The 15,128-nt window shown below is 34.5% G+C and overlaps 1 long non-coding RNA gene across 1 annotated transcript in view; it reads right to left on the bottom strand.

The window, feature by feature from the left end:
- The window catches only part of LOC134157890 (uncharacterized), a 77,639-nt gene that overhangs the window by 47,608 nt on the left and 14,903 nt on the right, over window positions 1-15,128 (bottom strand). Inside the window, exon 2 of the long non-coding RNA XR_009962511.1 lies at window positions 2,785-2,834. This is a non-coding gene — a long non-coding RNA (uncharacterized LOC134157890). The remainder of the gene's footprint in view (window positions 1-2,784; window positions 2,835-15,128) is intronic.

Raw genomic sequence — 15,128 nt, 5'->3', positions numbered from 1 at the left:
ACCATTTAGGTTGGAAAGGCCTCTTAAGATCATCAAGGCCAACCACAAACCTAACACTACCAAGGGCACCACTAAACCATGTTCCAAAATGCCACATTTACACGTCTTTTCAACACTCTGGGCAGCCTGCTTCGATGCTTGACAACCCTTTTGATGAAGACATTTTTCCTTATATCCAATCTAAACCTCCCCTGGCAAAACTTGAGGCCGTTTTCTGTTGTCCTGCCATTTACTGCTTGGGAGAAGAGACTGACACCTACTTCACTACAATGTCCTTTCAAATAGTTGTAGAGAGCAGTAAGGTGTCCCCTGAACCTCCTTTTCTCCATGCTAAACAACGCCAGTCCTCTCAGCCACTTCACCAACTCTGTTGCCTGTCTTTGGACCTGCTCCAGCACCTCAATATATCTCTCATAGTGAAGGGTCCAAAACTGAACCAAGTATTTGAGGTGCGGCCTCATGAGTGCTGAGGTAAAAGGGATTCGAGTGCGATGCTGTGAAAGTGCTGGGTGCAAAATGTCTCTCCTTTCCAATATACACTTTGCATATTCTCCAAGGGGAACACGTCCTGTCATTTGAAATCTGCTGATCATAGGTGAACTGGTATTTTATTTATTTTTTTTTTTTTTTTTTACCCTTTCTGTGTAGTACTCATTAGAATGTGTTTTTTTCCAGATGATGATGAATTATGATTTTTTTGGATAATGCTTGTCTTGCTAAACATCAGAAAGAAATCTCAGATTTCTAAAGCATGGTCCCTTTGATTTGCCTTTTTCTGTGATCTGTGACCTTCCTAAAAATAAATTAACTAATCAGTGGGTGATTGCACCTACTGGTGATAAGTTGAATCACCAGTTGAATCACTGGATGATTGCTTTACTTTATTATTATTTTGCACTCCCTTAGAAGTTGTTCACAAAGACTAAAGAGTCTGCAGAAAGACTGAAAGCCAGTGTCTTAGGGCAGCCCTAAATGCAAGGGTGTTTTTTTTAATGCAGCATTTTTATTTTTTATTTTTTGCCACAGAGCTTTTCATAAGCCTTAAGCTTTTATTTAAGCTTTCCTTCTTAATACATGATTGCATACTTATGTCCTTGACTAAACTCAGCTAGGCAGAAGCATCATTTCTGTAAAAGTTTCAGATCCAGTTATTAATTAGTAAGTCTCTCAGCATCTAACAATACAGACAGGTTAGGCAGCAAAATCACCATAAGAGTAATAAAATAAAGCATACTTCATTTGTTAGAGGGTGCATTTTAATGGAAAACTATTTTGGTGCTTCCTTCTTAGGCAGATTTTTATAGTGGTTATAGAGATCCCTCTTTCAGTTAGTCAATGTTGATCCCTAAAAACTGACTCTACTCTTTTTTTCTTGTCATATATCATTTTATCTTTCAAGATCGCAGGAGTTCTTGATACCTGAGAGGTAATACCTTGAAGTTTTGCCACTATCCTCTACAGAGTAACTTAGACTAGGCTGACTTTCTGTTATCATGTCAGTAAAACATCAAATGTTGATACTATGTGTGAAACAACATCTGATATAATGGCTATTAAGTTACTTGGAAAAAAATCTTGTGAAGATGGATTTTGTGTTTAGAAGAGCTGGCATCTAAAAATGTATGTCATGGATACAAGTAATAAATGTTGTTTATGAATTGCTACAGGAGAAAAAAATATTTACATTTATATACAATATGCTAGGCTTAACTTTAGCTATTTTTATCTCCTAAATATCTTATCATGAGCTGGTTGTAAAGTATTTAAAGACATGAATCATTTCATTTGTTGAAGCATTCAGTGCATCACTTAAAATGGCTACTAAAGGAGAAAAGTGTACGTGGGCTTCTCATAACAGCTAAGCATAAAGTATCAGAGATAATAATATACTTCCAAATTGGTAAAAATCATGTTTTGCTGTATGAGCAGAGCTCTTCACAGAATGGTGATCTCATTCTAAGATTACAGTTATCTAAATATGTTTTCATTGCTAAACTTTATTCTGGTGATTTTATATCATTGTTGAAAATGAGAGAACACAAAAATTTAAAATTCAAGTCACTGATCTTCAGCCATTCTAAAAACTTCAGGACTTGGTATTTCACCCCAGGATTGGATCCATAGCCCTTTTAAATTTGGGAATTTCAGAAATTGTGCAGGTGGGTAGGAAAAAGCAGATGTGAAAGGAAGAAACTTAAATAGAGAAGAGGAAATTCTTTTCCTTTGCAGAAGGAAGGGAAAGATGAAAAACAATGTAATGAGCATAGGAGAAATAACAGGGTGAGAAGGGAAGAGTCAGGTAAGTATTTACATTAGTAGTTTGTGTTTAGTACTCAGACATATATCATCCTTTATGCTTGCATGGAAAACAGTCTGAGACTTCACCTTTCTGACATAACTGCTGTGCTAAGCTGTATTTTGCTCTCTGTGCATTTTTGCTTCTAAAGAAGGCTTTAAATTGACACTCAGAGCTAATCTGAGTCACAAAATGCATTGAAAAAGAGGACTACCCAATGTTAGCTCTTAAAAACCCTACTGTTGGACATCAAAAAATCAAAGCCAGTTTTTTACATATATTTCTGTTAATTCTATTCAGTACGATTTGGGGCAGGGCACTGGCAGGTATGCTGGCAGTAACCCTTAAGAGTGGCAAAATTTGCATGCAAAACTTAATTGTAATAATGCTGAAATTGAAAATCAAAACTGTTAACCATTATTCTACAGAACTAAGTAAAGTCAATTAATTTATCAGCAAATACAGCTGTAAAACAATGGATTACTTACATCAGCTTTCATTACAGGTTAGACATCAGTGTGTGGATTTTAGCCATAAGCTGTAATAAGAGAAAATAAATTAGGAAATGGGAAAGAAATGTTTAAATTAAATAATTTGTTCATGTATGATACCCAGGAGTATATATGGTATTATAATGCAGTAACTGTTTAGGAAAATTATGTACTCTTAAAACTAAGCAAGTAATATTTACATAGTAACTATAACTGGTCTTCATGAATTACCATGCTAAAAACTTGTTTTTAAATACAGAGATAGGGACCTCCTGTTTTCTTATATTCACTTGGTGAATATAAGATGCCTTAACTTTCCACCTGAGCAACACTTCAATGTAACTGAACCCTGAGCCAATGTAGAGCAGAGTAGTATCCCCTCTAAAGCTGCCCCATTTCTATCCTCATTCTGGGGACTGAAAGAGTGAAAATGGGTAGAGCAGGGAGAGGCCTTATGGTGCCAATTCACAAATGAGGTAGCGTGTGCTTTTTGGAAGGGGGTGTATGAATTTCTGCTAATAGAGAGGTCTGCATAAGAATTAAGCTATAAATTGCTGTCTGATAGGGTTCCCTTTCCTGTGCAGTGTGCATCACTCACTGGGCAACAGTTTTTAAGAGCACCCAGTGAATATATGAATACTCAGAAACTGACATAGGTGTCCTCTTTATGGTCACTCTAAAATGAAAATGAAATTAAATACAGATACAACTTTTTGAACTTCTAAACAGCGGCTTCATGCCATACTTGATAATTAGACCTTGCTGTTGTTTTGCGTTAGTGTTACACTATTTTGTTACATGACTCCGGAATTGTTTAGATTATGTAAATTCTTCAGTACAAAATCACATTTCAAGTGTGATATTTAGATTTTAGATTTTAAAGATGTCTTTAATTGCACTGTAACTGACAACTCTGTGTTGTCCTCATGTAATAGGCAGTATCAGGATGACTGTATTCTGAAATAGTCATTAGTGGAAGACTATTGTATGCATAGGTCTCCAGTGAGGTATGAATTGCAGAGTCCCAGGATTATTTCTGTCAGACTTTTCATACTAACAAGGGAGTGCAGATTGTGAACTGTCCCTTTGGTGTATATTCCAGCCCCACATCAGTGCCCAGGATGAAAGCGTCCCTTTTCCATCCTCTTCTCTGGTTACTTAAGCTTTCGTATTGCAGTTCTGTAAGAGCAGAGTCTTGGTTTTGTGTCTGGGCTGGCAAGCTGATGAAGGTGGTATGAACAGGTTGTCCCCATAGGCCTTCTCCACACTGAAGCTTCCTGAACAGAGACTGGGCTATATATGGACTTTGAAACCAGCCCTTCACCCATGACTCTTGTATTTAATTATAGTTCTTTTAAAACAACCGTTATAAGTGTCAATGACCATGACAGAGGATTTCAGTGGATTTTTTTCACAACAGTATTTACTGTATTTAGTAACAAATTATTGCAATATTAGCAGTGCCATTGTAAGTATGAGTTAAATGTGATATTGCGTGTATTAGGTCTTAATGCTGGTAATAGAGAATCCCAGTGACGTTGAGCTTTAATTTTTACTTACAGCAGATAAAGTCCCAGGATTACCTAATTAGAAAAGCAAGCTTTCTTTTTTTTTGGGTCAGACTTAATTTTTGTGCTCAGTATAGTGAACATGAGTAATGTTCAGTAATAAAAAATATCTGCATATTATTCTATGCAGATGAAAGTCATTAGTAAATTTGCTTTGTTCAGAGTAAAGGAATTTGAAAATATATTGTTTCTCATATTATTTTAATACACATGTTGCTATCCATAGAATTAAGCTTAAATTTATACTGCTAGGTTCACAAATACCTAGTGAACTTCACAAAATTAATTACATTTCAAATACATGATTCAGAGTCTAAGATTCAGACCTTAGGATGGGATGAATCGCCCTCTGGAGGTGCCTGTTTCAGTCTACTGACTTCACAGGAATCCTATTTTGAATTGACTAGCTCAAACTAAAAGTTAAGAGTGGCATGTCACCTTAAGAGAGGAATAACAGAGCATTTCATACCATACTAGGTCTTCTCTGAAGAACTCTTTAAGAATGGCTGCCTTATTCCTCACCTTTTCTGTCAGTGTTCTTCTGTACTGTTTCTAAAATGAATAAGCACAATTGTTGCTATTTCCTGTGTATTTTGTTGTTTCCTGATCTTTTCAATTTGTTATCTTATATTTCCTTTTCTTTTTCTTTTTTTCTTTTTCCTGACTCTTTTTAGCTACCATTCCTTCTGAAGCTTTTCGCTTGCTACCTCTCTGACCATCCTGCCTTCCATGTTGAGAGTATTGTCCTAACTTCTGATATGGAAGATTGCTGAACCTTTCCTTTGATGCTGATACCCGTATTTTCTGTGAGAGATAGTACTGTAGTGAAGACATAGAAAAAGAAGAACATGGCACTCATGGAATTTTTAATGGTTTTGAATAGTAAAGAAGTATTGTTCTTCCATCTTCATATAAAATGTGCTGGTTTCCTAACGTACTTATAATTTAAAGGTGTTTGTAGAAATGTAAAATCAAATGTGAAGAATATACAATCCGTATTAAAGACATTTAACAAAATATAGCATTAGTCTTTATTTTAAAAATTGAGTGCTATGTGGCTCACAAAAAGTGAGACAGACTTACAAAGTTGTGTACTGGTAAAGTCTAACTTATTAAAACATGAAATTATTCTCTTCCTCCCTATGATAATATTTTCTTGATTTATACCTGTTAAAGTCCTCTCCTTCTCTTGAGTTCTGTGTCTTCTCCCTTTTTCTTTTTTTTCCTCCTTTTGTTAACCTAAATTTCCAGTGTCTTTCTATGCTGAACTCTCCTAACTTATGATTCAATACTGATCCATTTTTCTCTCATTTGTGCATCTGTTTGCCTAAAGTACTGCCTTAAGCATGATTGTATATATTCAAGAATATATTTACTTCTAGACACTGGATGGATCTGCTATTTTAGCACTTTCAGTAAACCAGATGAGAAACTTAACAATACAGTGACAGCATTCTAAGTTTTTTATGACACACATGCCTTCATAGAATCAAAGTACCTTGCCTCCTACATCAATGGAATAATAATAATTATGGATAGAGATAAACATTCCTGTAAAAATGTGGACTTAACGGTACTTGTTCAATATAGGAATGCTAACTTAAAAAGACCATCTGAATGAAAGCAAACATGTTGCAGTCATGAATAGTATGGCAGAAGGTTTTCGATTTTTTTGCAGATAAAGAGAAATGCTAATGGAAAGAATGCTTTGTATTGAAAGTAATATAAGCAGTTAAAGTAAAAAAAAAAAAAAAAAATAAAATAAAAAAAAAAATCTGAACCACCAAACCAAACCGAAACCCAAACAACTAAAATATTGACATCCATAAAGTCAGGAGAAATTCTGCACATCATGCTTTGTTATAGCAGAAATATTAAATAAAAGATAATGCTTACTGAAGAGTAGTTACCTACATATTAGCTATAGTAAATGTTCTATAGATAATCTGAATTCTTTGGATTGCAATAAAAGGAATGCCAAGTACATGGTAAAACTTAAATAGTGAAGTTCAGAACTTTTCAATTTAGATGTGAAAAATATGATTCTGAGGACTCTTCTGATACCTACAGTAATTTGCAATAACAGTAATAATAGCAAGTTACTAGAAAATTATTTGAGGTGTGGCTGAGAATGTAATTTATAGTGCCTAAAAGTTTTTAACTAGTGTAGTTATGAGCAGGACTTTGCATAATTTTGAGCCTATTAAAAACCACCTTATTTGTCAGATTAATTTACTGAGTATGAGGATGACGTTACAGACAAGGATTAGAAAGCAGAGGAAATTTGGAATCTCTGAACCAGTTACACTGACGATGAGTGTGTTGCACGGTAGTAGCAGTAAGTTTTATGTTAGAATGAATCAACTGCAACTAATTTTGTAAAAATGATCTACATGAAAATGATCCATAACAAAAGAAGGAATATTAAAAACTATGTAAAACAAAAGTCACCACTGCTTTCTGAAGATGTGTCCTGTTGACTGTATAATACAGTGCAGATCCTGAAATAGTCCCTTACTTAATACTTGTATTCATTTTATAGTAAAGTAGTTATGGAATAAGGTATTACTTAGAATGAGAAATAATAAAATTCTAACAATGCCATATTATTGTATGAAGGAAGTACATCAAACTGATTTGAGTAAGCATAGTTCTAGAAAATTTGGTTTTGAGAGTACTGTATTGATATTGCTTGTTAGGTTAGAAAACTGTTGCTTGTTTAATAGGACTACTAATCTAAAAGTTGTTGTTTGAAGAGAACATTATTTTTACACTCAAGTTTGTATATGTTTGATTTGCAATTCTGGGGTGATAATGTCTTAGTTAAAACAATCAGTTTAAAGGTCTGTTTTTTTAAATATATGAATAGCAGTGAGGAAAGCATAGCTGGAAATACTAACAAAACAGGAAGGATTTTTCAGCAAATGAGTAACCACAGGGAAACACTCGCAAGAGGAAAAGAAAGTTGAGTGAGTATTGCTACACTGAGATGTGAAAACATACTTCATCTATGAAGTCCTACTGGAAATAATAGTGACAAATTAGATCTTTCTTTTCGAAAACACAGCTTAGGTATATGTGGTCTTGAGAGGAGAAGCACCACTACAAATTCCATGAAATGTTCTTTGATCGCATTACAAACAAGTCTGGCTAAGACATAAATAGAATGTAACTATCTGTTGCTTTATAACGAAGATAAGGTGAGGGAGGCATAATTTATAAAACAACCACCATGCATGCAGATTCTGTGATTCATGTGGCTGGCAAACACAGAAGTAATTTGACGAATGAAAAGAAGATGCAGAATCAATGAAGATTGTATTAAAGGTTTGTTTCATTCAACTTTGTTTAGGATTATGAATATCTCCATGATTATGATATATATACACACATTATATGTATATTATACACCCACATATTGCTTTGTATATGAAAATAAACGTGAAAAGCTGTGAAAGAGGAATGTGAATTAAATGCGAGAAATCTGTCAAAATAGGCAGGATATTTTTGTAAGATACTTAAAACCAGGAAAAATAATGAGAGTTAATTCACTCCTGGATCTGATAGCGATAAGGAAAAAAAAAAGGTACTAGATCTAAAATAAAGAATGAACTTTCTGAACTAAAACAGTGACTTTCTGAATGTACAATACTTCCAGTTTAATAAAGTGACCAGAAAAAGGGTAAACATACTGTGAAAGTCACTGACAGAAATGTAGAGTTTGAAGAGTAGCAGCAGAAATCTGGTTCAGCAATAACACTGCAATAGAATGGGAACAAGATTCCACTGTGAATAAATGGTTAGTGAAGTATGAAATAGGAGAAAAAAAACAGAACTGGAAATGGGAACTTTAAGCTTGCCATTATGCAAGATAAAATTAAAAGGAAAGAAAGTTTAGAACATGTCATGCTATATGAGAGAGAGCCTATCTGCTTAGTATACTTTTGCTAAAATAGCCTGAAATAAGTGAAACTTTTAAGGAAACACTAGATATTTTTTTTTTCAAATGTGTTCAACTTCCAATTTTTCTCTTTCAATAGAGTAATACTGAATAAAAGGAAATCTGAGACCACTGTTTACAAATCAGAGCAGTTACTTAAAAAGGTGGTTGAAGAGACAGCAAAGAAAAATGGTAATTGAAAGTATAGAAAAAATATCTGAAAATATTACAGGGTTCAGATTCTGTACCCCTATTCTGCCCAGTGGAGGTAACATGTGGTAGGCAAGATTCATTCCCCCTCAGAGGCTGAGAAATTGGGTAAACAGATTTAGTTCATTATTAAAATGCAGTTTGGGTCCCACCTATGTGGGCCTTCTTGTAGGATAAAAGCCTAAAATATAATGCATTTGTGTATGGTGTTTTACTCTGAGACTTCTGAGAAGGACCGGATGCTGAAGTGGGCACACTTCAATATAGTGACCTCATTGTGCACATGATGGGATAAGTGCTTACAGAGTATTTATACAGATTTCAAAAAGGGATATGCAATAGTATCTTGGGATTAACATAATGTCTGTATTACTTGGATAGGTTTCCAATATGTGATGTAATTACTACTAGGTTCCAGGTCAGATTTTGACCTAGTGAGGTCACCTGTTATTTTCACAATAATTTCTAATTTTACAGGTTGTAGAAAACTATGTGCAGGATGCACAAAAAGGGGAAATAAATTTACATTCATAGACTACTTTGTGATCTGGGATTAACTGCTTAAATCTCAAGACAGAAAATAAAAAGAAGAAAAGGGAAGAGAAAATCTGACAAGTCAGACAATGTTGGAACAGGATGCGTTAGCATTCAGTTGTATGTTGTCGCTTAAGTAACTCAGAAGTAAAAAGAGGAATAAAAACTCAAAAAACTCTGTGCAGAAATTTGAAAGGGGATAGGCTCCTCTGGTGAGTGCTGAGGACATAAAGCACAGAAATAAATAAATTGGGCAAAATTTTAGGGTGCTATAGATCAAAGGAAAATGGACAGAAGTTGAGAAAGAAGGTTGAAAGTAGGTGTTTGGAAACAGTTCTTAATAGGAAATTATTCTTAATGGAACATTGGGAAGCAAATAGACCATCATAACTATTCAGCAATAAATTTGCCTGTAGATTAAGTATTTGGAGAAGCAGTCCTGCAGAAACACAGGCAGCTTTTCTGCAGAAACTGACTGGCTCTTCTGGCTTTACTGTATTGCCATCAACCGTATGTGCAACATAGTGGGGAATTAGGCTGGGAAATATCAATTCTGCAGTATGAATGTGCGATTCTGCACCTTTGGCTTGCTTTGGCTTCAGCAGAGTTATGTTCTTGTGAATAATAGAAATTGATTCTTAAAATAATTGAAGATTCATTAATAAATCAAGAGAATATAATTTAAAAGCATAGGTAGAATTATATACACATAGATGGAGAAAAATATAAAGCACATCTGTCACATGTATTACATACAAAGCTGAAAAGTGTTCTTTCTTATAATGACCTTGTAATTTTGAAATGCAAATGCATTATATGAAATTATAATACTCTGATCCCCTCAAGCATAGTTTTAGAAGATGACATAAAACAACCAAACAACAGGTTTGAAGTTATCCACTTTTCTCTGAATATATTACATATTTTAAACCTAATGTCTGAAGTGACGGAACTGGTAGTTCCTGTTTTGAGGAAAATAGTTTTAAGACTTCTGTGAAAAGAGATTCTGAAAAATGTTTTAGCAGATAGTGCAGGTACAACTGTCTGCTAGAGAAGTGTTCATATACTGCTTCTGTCCATTCTGAATATGTTCTGTTCCCATCACTCCTGCTTAGATAATCACTTGTTGGGGTTTTGCCTGTCTGTATTTCTCAAGGAAATAGGGGACATAGGTTTTAGGAGCTGCTGGAAGCTAAGCTGGACTATATCAAGGAGGAGATGACTACATCAGAATTTTGTCTGAAGAGTAGAAGAATTGTAAAAAGGCTTTTCCAAAGATGGGGACTGGGTGGCTCTGAGCAGGAGTGTAATGCTGCTGTGAGCCCTTAAGCCTGTTTACTCATTTAGTATATTGAGAGGATACCTGGGTGTCATGGGATTTGGATGTTTTGCAGATGGATAAACTAGATTACAAAGAACAACTAGTAAATTTCAGGAATTCATTATGAAAGTACCCTATGAATAAACTATATGCATATTAAAAAGCAAAACCAAACCATAGAAACCACTTCTTAGAAGAACTTTCATGTGTGACTATGGTATAGTTGCATAGCCTGTGCAAGCAAAGTAGAGCAAAGAAGCAGAAAAACTGGGCTAGATGTCATAAACTGCTGCCCAGGTTTTCACTTTTGTTTGTTTTGTTGTTTGTTTGTTTGGTTGTTCTTCTTTCCAAGGAAATAATTTGGAGATTCCTGCTATAAACTGTATCAGGTTAAAAAATGTAAGGAGACTCAATTCTCTAAAAGCAGGCATCTGGAAATAAATTTGAAGACAGATGGCCACTGCAGCCTTTAGAGCACTACTTCACCTGTTATTATCTTACATCCTTTGTTTTACTTTTCATGGTTCAGAATGTTTCTGCTTTATTCAGATAAAACTCATTGAAAACAATGCCAAACATGACATACTTCTACTATGAATGACAAATTGTGTAAACATCAAAAAGATACTCCATAGTAGACTTCAACTAGCAATATCCTCCTACCTCAATTTGACCAGACATTATCTATTTTGAGACAATAGAGAGAATTTGAGTCAAATCTTCTTTCTGTTATACTTGATTCTCAAAGAAAACTAGTTTTGCGCTTGCCTGATCATCCATCTATCTGTCTGCTTATGTGACAGTATTATAATTCTTGTTCTAGCAGCTAAAATAAAAGTTATAGTATTACTAAGTAGGAAGTATACAAAATCCCTCTTCTATCCAGTCTGTTGCAGAATGGCTCCAAGAGCAAGGCCGTGGAGCCTTAGAGGCCTTGTGCGAGCAAAGCAAGGGGTAGGCCTCACAGGTAACCGGATACGGGATGTGGGAGGAGAATGTGAAGGAAGCTGTGTAGAACTGACCAATACTGTTGTGACTGGTAGGCGTGGCTAAACACCACGCGGATATAAGCGAAGTGTGCCACAAATAAAGTAGAAGTTTGCTTATCACCCATATTGGGTTGGCGTGTCTTGCTTCTCCTCACCGCTTACACCAGTTCTTTGAAGAAAGAGAAAAATAATAATAAGTGATTTATTCTGCATTCAAGGAAAAGTAAATGTCATTACTGATTGCCAAAAAAAAGTTCTTGAAGAGATGGACAAATGTATTGTGTCTGAAGGGTCTGTGGGGCCTACTGCTCTTCAGTACCCCAAAATTCTAAATAACATTGAACCTACCTACTTTAATAGATGAAGCAAAATCAAAGAATGCTCATGCAAAATAGCCAGAGTAAAAGTCAGTGAATAAAATTGTTGTATCTTTGTGTTAAAGTCTGGAAAAGGAAGGTTTTTTCTGGTAAAGGTGAATCCATAGGAGAGCACATGAATGAAAAGGGTTTTGGAAAGCAAGGTTTATAAGGCATGTTTCAAAAGAGTTGTATTGACTTAGTCCAGAGAAGAGAAGACTGAGAAAAATAATGTAACATTTGAAGTTTATTGTGAAGAAGACAGTCATCAATTGTCTTTTGTACCTACTTGTGGAAAGACAAGAAAAAATTATCTTTATTTACAGTGAAAAAGAACAGGTTACATATTTGGAAAAGGCTTCTAACTACAAGGACAGACTGGAACCAGACTATCAGGTGATGCTGGAGCATATTCCTCACAGGCAGTTTCAAACAGATTAGACAAAAGGTTTCTGTCATCCAGATGCTCTTACATCTATCCTCTTTCATAATGGTTGGCTCCACTCAATAAATAATCTGGAATATTAAGAAGTAATTTGAAGAATAAATTTGGAATGTGGAGGTGAAATTGGATAGTCTGAACAGATGATAAATCATCCAAAATGCAGGTATCATTCTTTTGTCAATAGATGTATTCTTGTATTTTGTATGCCTTTCTGTGTTTTAATTTTCACTTTTTTAAGTTCATATACATATAATTTCCATTTGCAGATAGTCGATAAGGATTTTTTGCCTGTTCATGCAAGCAGTACTATTACTCTGCTTACACTGTTTGATCCTCTGGGCAGGAAGCTGGTCTCAGCATTGTCAATACCCTTTCTCCTTGGCTTCTAATTCTATATAGCACATGTTCTTCAGGTATGTATAGCTTTGTAGATATTACCGGAAATACTTTGCATTCAAAACACATGCAGTTTCTTTTAAGTCACACATAGATAACCAGAGTTTATTATTTGACAGAATAACTGAAAAGGTCTGATTCCTAAACAAAACCAGAACTTTCATGATGAATTTTACTTTCTGTGGTTAACAGCCTGTTTTTACTGTGATAAATAAAGACTGTTAGTAATAAAAATGAAACCTATGCTGTGATAATGGAACCCTCAAGTGAAATTGGTTAGTGATATTAGAAAGTATCACTTGTATTTCTGCTCCAAACCTCAAGGTATTTTATTTTTCTGTACTCAAAAACAATATTAAATAGCATTTGTGGTTCGTGTATGGTTACCAGCATTCATGGGCCTGATTAAAATGTGAATCATTTGTGTATATGCTTTTGTTAGAACATAAAATGAGTGACATAGGAGAGCAAGGAATGAAGATCATTTGGCTATTCAGAATACTGACAGAATACAGTCTATTCAGAATACTGGCTAGCATGTCTGTTCTTTCTGAGAAATTCAGTTTGGAGGATATTGAGAAAACCGTTTATTACTGTGATAATCTGTTAGCTGCTTAAGGACTTACGTTTTCATATCAAACAATTATTAAAGTCTTCAAATTAAAGTGCTTATCTTCCAGTGTTTTTTCTTGTATTGGGTCTGTGCCAGGAAAGGCTGTGAACATTTGCAAATGGACATTTTATTGTATCTTCTTCCCTCAAATTGTATTAGAGGCATTTTGATTATTAGAAGCAGCTGTGTTAAAAATATGAATAGTGTATAGAGAGTCAAACAGCTTTCACTTGGTTAACCTCCCAGAGAAGAAGATCTGAGTAAAATAAGTAGCACCCCTTTGCTTTTGTTATCTTGATATAGAACCAAGGGGTTCCAGTATAACTTCTCTGTTTCATCATCTAGACTTATCTAGCTTTATGGGTTTTTTAAAGTAGGAGACACCTACTTACGCTATTTGAGAATTAACTTAGAAAGAGATCACTAAAGTCTTAAAACTTTTATAATACAAGCCAATCTGGAGAAAGATTGTTGTCAACTTGAATAGAATTATTCAAGACTATGAATCACATACCACTTTACCTTTATATTAATGCAGTGTATATAGAAGAAAAACAATATAGTCAGAGAAGCTTTTGAAGGAAAATGCCTAGCAAACAACTTCAGAATATTTAACTCACACTTTTTTACAAGGATAGGAAAATATAATTCCTGGATAGACGTGAAATACTTTTTTAGAAAGGCTTCTAAGGACTTCCCATGAAAGTCAAAGAAGTAGCTTACAATCCAAGATGTTCCGTGAAGAGAGAATAATGGTTCTAAACTGTGAGATGCTATAGAGAATTGAACAAATTGAGAAAGATAAAAAAAACTACTACGGCTTCTTTTACTTACAGTTGACATCTAAAGTTGTCTGGTCTTACCTGTCAGAACTTGCTTTTCAACGTGTATATTAATGTAATTATTTTAATAACTGAACATTCACATTTCAATTTATATTTTCAAGTTACAAAATACAAACTATTTTTTCAGCTTTCCCATTTAATATCTTACTGAACAGTTTAAGTATAATTTTTGCTGACTAATGAAATATTTACTTTACCAGAGGGAAGTTGTGATGAGAAATTTAGTTTTCCTGAATATCTTCAGAGGCCCAATGCAGTTACTGCGAAATCAATCCCCAGCAAGGTGCCTGTGCCTATTTTGAATAGTATGATATTCAGAAAAAAATAGAGCTAATATACAAGGATCTAACTCCCATTTTCAAAGATGCCAATGAATTTGTCATTTAATAATTCTGAAAATATTACTTACAAGTTAAATAAGGACACTCTGAAACAGTAAGAATAATTAAAGGTGGTTAGGAAGAAAAAAGAATATATGCAGTTTGATTAAATGAGGTAAACAACCATATACAAGGAAACTGGAATGATACAGTATTTATTTAAGTTGGCAGGAGAATGTATAATTGGAGGTGTAACTGGGAAAACATGGTGTGCAGTTATTCTGAGTTATTCTATTTTAGCAGACTTAATAATGTTTTAAAGTGGTGGCAGTCCCCTTCTTTAACATAACTGCAATTGGACTGGACAAAGTAGTACAAATTGTGCTTCAGAAAGTCAACCCTATGGTTGGATATAGGTTGGAAAGTGTAAGTCTTACCATCTAAGAGTATGTAAGTTTTTTGGCAAATTTTCAGAAATAAATATGAAAATGTCAGGATTAAGAAAATATTTTCTCTAGAGTACTAGAAAGTGTATTTGTTTTGGGCTCTCCAGATTAATATTGTGATGTACTGTAACAGTATAAAGAGATGGTTGCTTGCTTAATGCAGTTTATGTGTGTGTTAATTTGTATAGCTGAGTTTTCCATCAAAGTTGGCCAAAGCACAGAGAGTTATTTTAATTGCCCAATTTTTATAAAGAGCATGAATAACTCATCTGGGATGCTTTTGGCTGCTTCTTTGAGTGGTTGTGGAGATGGATTTCATTGCTGGTGTGTATGTGCCCAGTTAGTGCACATACATAAG

This window comes from Pezoporus occidentalis, unplaced genomic scaffold, assembly GCF_034315485.1.
Source record: "Pezoporus occidentalis ecotype Australia unplaced genomic scaffold, CSIRO_AGI_Poc_V1 ctg122, whole genome shotgun sequence".
Lineage (NCBI taxonomy): Eukaryota > Metazoa > Chordata > Aves > Psittaciformes > Psittacidae > Pezoporus > Pezoporus occidentalis.
Note: the sequence above shows the minus strand (reverse complement) of the source record. Positions and strands in the feature narration are given on the sequence as shown.